This window comes from Scyliorhinus torazame, chromosome 12 (genome assembly GCF_047496885.1).
Source record: "Scyliorhinus torazame isolate Kashiwa2021f chromosome 12, sScyTor2.1, whole genome shotgun sequence".
Classification (NCBI taxonomy): domain Eukaryota; kingdom Metazoa; phylum Chordata; class Chondrichthyes; order Carcharhiniformes; family Scyliorhinidae; genus Scyliorhinus; species Scyliorhinus torazame.
This window is the reverse complement of record NC_092718.1, coordinates 105,449,425-105,456,297: the sequence shown is the minus strand read 5'-3', so window position 1 is coordinate 105,456,297 and position 6,873 is coordinate 105,449,425. Positions and strand designations below refer to the sequence as shown.

General features: G+C 68.1%; 1 protein-coding gene across 1 annotated transcript in view; it reads right to left on the bottom strand.

Annotated features, from left to right (window-relative positions):
• The window catches only part of pgap4 (post-GPI attachment to proteins GalNAc transferase 4), a 22,477-nt gene extending 18,379 nt beyond the window's left edge, over positions 1-4,098 (bottom strand). Inside the window, exon 1 of the mRNA XM_072469072.1 lies at positions 3,903-4,098. The gene's annotated coding sequence lies outside the window, so the exon portion shown is untranslated. The remainder of the gene's footprint in view (positions 1-3,902) is intronic.
• Between the last annotated feature and the right edge of the window lie 2,775 nt (positions 4,099-6,873).

The window sequence follows — 6,873 nt, the reverse complement described above, 5'->3', positions numbered from 1 at the left end:
GTTGTGTTGTGGGGGGAGGTGTTGTGTTGGGGGGGGGAGGTGTTGTGTTGGGGGGGGGGAGGTGTTGTGTTGGGGGGGGGGGAGGTGTTGTGTTGGGGGGGGGGGGGAGGTGTTGTGTTGGGGGGGGGGGAGGTGTTGTGTTGGGGGGGGAGGTGTTGTGTTGGGGGGGAGGTGTTGTGTGGGGGGGGAGGTGTTGTGTGGGGGGGGGGAGGTGTTGTGTTGGGGGGGAGGTGTTGTGTTGGGGGGGGGAGGTGTTGTGTTGGGGGGGGGGGGAGGTGTTGTGTTGGGGGGGGAGGTGTTGTGTTGGGGGGGGGAGGTGTGTTGGGGGGGGGGGGAGGTGTTGTGTTGGGGGGGGGGGGAGGTGTTGTGTTGGGGGGGGGGGAGGTGTTGTGTTGGGGGGGGGGAGGTGTTGTGTTGGGGGGGGGGAGGTGTTTGTGTTGGGGGGGGAGGTGTTGTGTTGGGGGGGGGGAGGTGTTGTGTTGGGGGGGGGAGGTGTTGTGTTGGGGGGGGGAGGTGTTGTGTTGGGGGGGGGAGGTGTTGTGTTGGGGGGGGGAGGTGTTGTGTTGGGGGGGAGGTGTTGTGTTGGGGTAGGTGTTGGGGGGGAGGGGAGGTGTTGTGTTGGGGGGGGGAGGTGTTGTGTTGGGGGGGGAGGTGTTGTGTTGGGGGGGAGGTGTTGTGTTGGGGGGGGGAGGTGTTGTGTTGGGGGGGGGAGGGTGTTGTGTGGGGGGGGAGGTGTTGTGTGGGGGGGAGGGGGAGGTGTGGGGGGGGAGGGGAGGTGTGGTGTGGGGGGGGAGGTGTGGTGTGGGGGGGGGGAGGGGAGGTGTGGTGTTGGGGGGGAGGTGTGGTGTTGGGGGGGGAGGGGAGGTGTTGTGGGGGGAGGGGAGGTGTGGTGTTGGGGGGGAGGGGAGTGTGGTGTTGGGGGGGGAGGGGAGGTGTGGTGTTGGGGGGGAGGGGAGGTGTGGTGTTGGGGGGGAGGGGAGGTGTGGTGTTGGGGGGGAGGGGAGGTGTGGTGTTGGGGGGGAGGGGAGGTGTGGTGTTGGGGGGGAGGGGAGGTGTGGTGTTGGGGGTGGGAGGTGTGGTGTTGGGGGGGGAGGGGAGGTGTGGTGTTGGGGGGAGGGGGAGGTGTGGTGTTGGGGGGGAGGGGAGGTGTGGTGTTGGGGGGGAGGGAGGTGTGTGGTGTTGGGGGGGAGGGGAGGTGTGGTGTTGGGGGGGAGGGGAGGTGTGGTGTTGGGGGGGGGAGGGGAGGTGTGGTGTTGGGGGGGAGGGGAGGTGTGGTGTTGGGGGGGAGGGGAGGTGTGGTGTTGGGGGGGAGGGGAGGTGTGGTGTTGGGGGGGGAGGGGGAGGTGTGGTGTTGGGGGGGAGGGGAGGGTGTGGTGTTGGGGGGGGAGGGGAGGTGTGGTGTTGGGGGGGGAGGGGAGGTGTGGTGTTGGGGGGGGAGGGGAGGTGTGGTGTTGGGGGGGGGAGGGGAGGTGTGGTGTTGGGGGGGGAGGGGAGGTGTGGTGTTGGGGGGGAGGGGAGGTGTGGTGTTGGGGGGGAGGGGAGGTGTGGTGTTGGGGGGGAGGGGAGGTGTGGTGTTGGGGGGAGGGGAGGTGTGGTGTTGGGGGGGAGGGGAGGTGTGGTGTTGGGGGGGAGGGGAGGTGTGGTGTTGGGGGGGGAGGGGAGGTGTGTGTTGGGGGGGGAGGGGAGGTGTGGTGTTGGGGGGGGAGGGGAGGTGTGGTGTTGGGGGGGAGGGGAGGTGTGGTGTTGGGGGGGAGGGGAGGTGTGGTGTTGGGGGGGAGGGGAGGTGTGGTGTTGGGGGGGAGGGGAGGTGTGGTGTTGGGGGGGAGGGGAGTGTGGTGTTGGGGGGGAGGTGTGGTTGTTGGGGGGGAGGTGTGGTGTTGGGGGGGAGGTGTGGTGTTGGGGGGGGGGGAGGTGTTGTGTTGGGGGGGAGGGGAGGTGTTGTGTTGGGGGGGGAGGGGAGGTGTTGTGTTGGGGGGGGGGGGGAGGTGTTGTGTTGGGGGGGGGGGAGGTGTTGTGTTGGGGGGGGAGGGGTGGTGTTGTGTTGGGGGGGGGAGGGGTGGGGGGAGGTGTTGGTGTTGGGGGGGAGGGGAGGTGTTGTGTTGTGTTGTGTTGGGGGGGGAGGTGTTGTGGGTTGTGTTGGGTTGGGGGGAGGGGAGGTGTTGTGTTGTGTTGGGGGGAGGGGAGGTGTTGTGTTGGGGGGGGGAGGTGTTGTGTTGGGGGGGGGAGGTGTTGTGTTGGGGGGGGGGGTGGTGTGTTGTGTTGTGTTGGGGGGGGGGGAGGGTGTTGTGTTGTGTTGGGGGGGAGGGGAGGTGTTGTGTTGGGGGGGAGGTGTTGTGTTGGGGGGGGGGAGGTGTTGTGTTGGGGGGGGGGAGGTGTTGTGTTGGGGGGGGGGAGGTGTTGTGTGGGGGGGGGGAGGTGTTGTGTTGGGGGGGGGGGAGGTGTTGTGTTGGGGGGGGGAGGTGTTGTGTTGGGTGGGGGGGAGGTGTTGTGTTGGGGGGGGGAGTTGTGTTGGGGGGGGGGAGGTGTTGTGTTGGGGGGGGGGGAGGTGTTGTGTTGGGGGAGGGGAGGTGTTGTGTTGGTGTGTGTTGTGGGGGGGGGAGGTGTTGTGTTGTGTGGGGGGGGGGGAGGTGTTGTGTTGGGGGGGGGGGAGGTGTTGTGTTGGGGGGGGGAGGTGTTGTGTTGGGGGGGGGAGGTGTTGTTTTGGGGGGGGAGGTGTTGTTTTGGGGGGGAGGTGTTGTTTTGGGGGGGGGAGGTGTTGTTTTGGGGGGGGGGGAGGTGTTGTTGGGGGGGAGGTGTTGTTTGGGGGGGGAGGTGTTGTGTGGGGGGGGGAGGTGTTGTGTGGGGGGGGGAGGTGTTGTGTGGGGGGGGAGGGGAGGGTGTTGTGTTGGGGGGGAGGGGAGGTGTTGTGTTGGGGGGGAGGGGAGGTGTTGTGTTGGGGGGGAGGGGAGGTGTTGTGTTGGGGGGGAGGGGAGGTGTTGTGGGGGGGGGGAGGGGAGGTGGGGGGGGGAGGGGAGGTGGGGGGGAGGGGAGGTGTTGTGGGGGGGGGGAGGGGAGGTGTTGTGGGGGGGGGGAGGGGAGGTGTTGTGGGGGGGGGGGAGGGGAGGTGTTGTGGGGGGGGAGGGGAGGGTGTTGTGGGGGGGGGAGGGGAGGTGTTGTGTGGGGGGGGGAGGGGAGGTGTTGTGGGGGGGGGGAGGGGAGGTGTTGTGGGGGGGGGAGGGGAGGTGTTGTGGGGGGGGGAGGGGAGGTGTTGTGGGGGGGGGGGAGGGGAGGTGTTGTGTTGGGGGGGAGGGGAGGTGTTGGGGGGGAGGGGAGGTGTTGTGTTGGGGGGGAGGGGAGGTGTTGTGGGGGGGGGAGGGGAGGTGTTGTGGGGGGGGGAGGGGAGGTGTTGTGGGGGGGGGGAGGGGAGGTGTTGTGGGGGGGAGGGGAGGTGTTGTGTTGGGGGGGAGGGGAGGTGTTGTGTTGGGGGGGAGGGGAGGTGTTGTGTTGGGGGGGAGGGGAGGTGTTGTGTTGGGGGGGGAGGGGAGGTGTTGTGTTGGGGGGGAGGGGAGGTGTTGTGTTGGGGGGGAGGGGAGGTGTTGTGTTGGGGGGGAGGGGAGGTGTTGTGTTGGGGGGAGGGGAGGTGTTGTGTTGGGGGGGGAGGGGGAGGTGTTGTGTTGGGGGGGAGGGGAGGTGTTGTGTTGGGGGGGAGGGGGAGGTGTTGTGTTGGGGGGGAGGGGAGGTGTTGTGTTGGGGGGGGAGGGGAGGTGTTGTGTTGGGGGGGGGAGGGGAGGTGTTGTGTTGGGGGGGGAGGGGAGGTGTTGTGTTGGGGGGGGGAGGGGAGGTGTTCTGTTGGGGGTGGGGGGGGGGGTGACTCTGTTAAATTGGGGTGCCCGCCGCTCGGCCTGTGTCCTGAATTCACTCACCTCTCCCCGGCCCCAGAGCGAGGGTTGGAGCCGCCGCCGTGAATGGGGCTGTTTCCGGGAGGTTGAGTCTCCGAATCTTCAGCCCCTTTCTCCCGAGCGGCCTGAGCTCAGCTTCCGCGTCTAAATTGCCGCAGAAACGCCCCAACCCGCGTCTGCGGAACTGACTGACTGTGAAACCATCGCAACCACTGCACAGGGAGAGAGAGAGACAGAGACAGCCGGAGGAGGAGGAGGGACATAGGGGAGGGGATTGGGGTAGGGTGAGGAATGGGCAGGGGGGAGGAATGGGCAGGGGGGAGGAATGGACAGGGGGTAGGGGGGGGAGGAATGGACAGGGGGTAGGGGGGAGGAATGGACAGGGGTAGGGGGGAGGAATGGACAGGGGGTAGGGGGGAGGAATGGACAGGGGGTAGGGGGGAGGAATGGACAGGGGGTAGGGGGGGAGGAATGGACAGGGGGTAGGGGGGGAGGAATGGACAGGGGGTAGGGGGGGAGGAATGGACAGGGGGTAGGGGGGGAGGAATGGACAGGGGGCAGGGGGCAGGGGGGAGGAATGGACAGGGGGTAGGGGGGGAGGAATGGACAGGGGGTAGGGGGGGAGGAATGGACAGGGGGGTAGGGGGGGAGGAATGGACAGGGGGCAGGAGGGGGCAGGGGGGAGGAATGGACAGGGGGTAGGGGGGGAGGAATGGACAGGGGGGGCAGGGGGGCAGGGGGGGAGGAATGGGCAGGGGGGAGGAATGGACAGGGGGCAGGGGGCAGGGGGGGAGGAATGGACAGGGGGACAGGGGGAGGAATGGACAGGGGGCAGGGGGCAGGGGGGGAGGAATGGACAGGGGGACAGGGGAGGAATGGACAGGGGGCAGGGGGCAGGGGGGGAGGAATGGACAGGGGGACAGGGCGAGGAATGGACAGGGGAGGAATGGACAGGGGGCAGGGGGAGGAATGGGCAGGGGGAGGAATGGACAGGGGGCAGGGGGGAGGAATGGACAGGAGGTAGGGGGGGCAGGGGGGAGGAATGGACAGGGGGGCAGGGGGGAGGAATGGACAGGGGGGCAGGGGGGAGGAATGGACAGGGGGGCAGGGGGGAGGAATGGGACAGGGGGTAGGGGGGAGGAATGGACAGGGGGTAGGGGGGAGGAATGGACAGGGGGTAGGGGGGAGGAATGGACAGGGGGTAGGGGGGAGGAATGGACAGGGGGTAGGGGGGAGGAATGGACAGGGGTAGGGGGAAGGAATGGACAGGGGGTAGGGGGGAGGAATGGACAGTGGGTCGGGGGGAGGAATGGACAGGGGAGGAATGGACAGGGGGGAGGGGGGAGGAATGTACAAGGGGGAGGGGGAGGAATGGACAGGGGGGAGGGGAGGAATGGACAGGGGGGACGGGGGAGGAATGGACAGGGGGGAGGGGGAGGAATGGACAGGGGGGACGGGGGGAAGAATGGACAGGGGGAGGGGGGAGGAATGGACAGGGGGGAGGGGGGAGGAATGGACAGGGGGGGAGGGGGAGGAATGGGAGGGGGGAGGAATGGACAGGGGGGAGGAATGGGGAGGGGGGAGGAATGGGGAGGGGGGAGGAATGGGGAGGGGGGAGGAATGGACAGGGGGGTGGAATGGGGAGGGGAGAGGAATGGACAGGGGGGAGGAAAGGACAGGGGGTAGGGGGGTGGAATGGACAGGGGGTAGGGGGGAGGAATGGACAGGGGGTAGGGGGGAGGAATGGACAGGGGACAGGGGGGAGGAATGGGGAGGGGGGGAGGAATGGGGGAGGGGGGAGGAATGGACAGGGGGGAGGAAAGGACAGGGGGGAGGAATGGACAGGGGGTAGGGGGGAGGAATGGACAGGGGGTAGGGGGGAGGAATGGACAGGGGGTAGGGGGGAGGAATGGACAGGGGGTAGGGGGGGAGGAATGGACAGGGGGTAGGGGGAGGAATGGACAGGGGGGAGGGGAGGAATGGACAGGGGGGGAGGAATGGGCAGGGGGAGGAATGGACATGGGGTAGGGGAGGAATGGACAGGGGTAGGGGGAGGAATGGACAGGGGGTAGGGGGGAGGAATGGACAGGTGGTAGGGGGAGGAATGGACAGGGGGCAGGGGGAGGAATGGACAGGGGGACAGGGGGAGGAATGGACAGGGGAGGAATGGACAGGGGGGCAGGGGGAGGAATGGGGCAGGGGGAGGAATGGACAGGGGGTACGGGGGAGGAATGGACAGGGGGTACGGGGGAGGAATGGACAGGGGGCGGGGGAGGAATGGACAGGGGGCAGGGGAGGAATGGGCAGGGGGAGGAATGGACAGGGGGTAGGGGGGGAGGAATGTACAGGGGGTAGGGGGGAGGAATGGACAGGGGTTAGGGGGGAGGAATGGGCAGGGGTTAGGGGGGAGGAATGGACAGGGGTTAGGGGGAGGAATGGACAGGGGGTAGGGGGGAGGAATGGACAGGGGGTAGGGGGAGGAATGTCAGGGGGTAGGGGGAGGAATGGACAGGGGTATGGGAGGAATTGACAGGGGGCGGGGGGAGGAATTGACAGGGGGTGGGGGGAGGAATGGACAGGGGGTGGGGGGAGGAATGGACAGGGGGTGGGGGGAGGAATGGACAGGGGTTAGGGGGGAGGAATGGACAGGGGGTAGGGGGGAGGAATGGACAGGGGGTAGGGGGGAGGAATGGACAGGGGGTGGGGGGAGGAATGGACAGGGGTTAGGGGGGAGGAATGGACAGGGGGTAGGGGGGAGGAATGGACAGGGGGTAGGAGGGAGGAATGGACAGGGATTAGGGGGGGGAGGAATGGACAGGGGGTGGGGGGGGGTAGGAATGGACAGGGGGTGGGGGGAGGAATGGGTAGGGGGGGAGGAATGGACAGGGTGTAGGGGGGGGGAATGGGCAGGGTGGAGGAATGGACAGGGGGGTAGGGGAGGAATGGACAGGGGGTAGGGTGGAGGAATGGACAGGGGGGTAGGGGGAGGAATGGA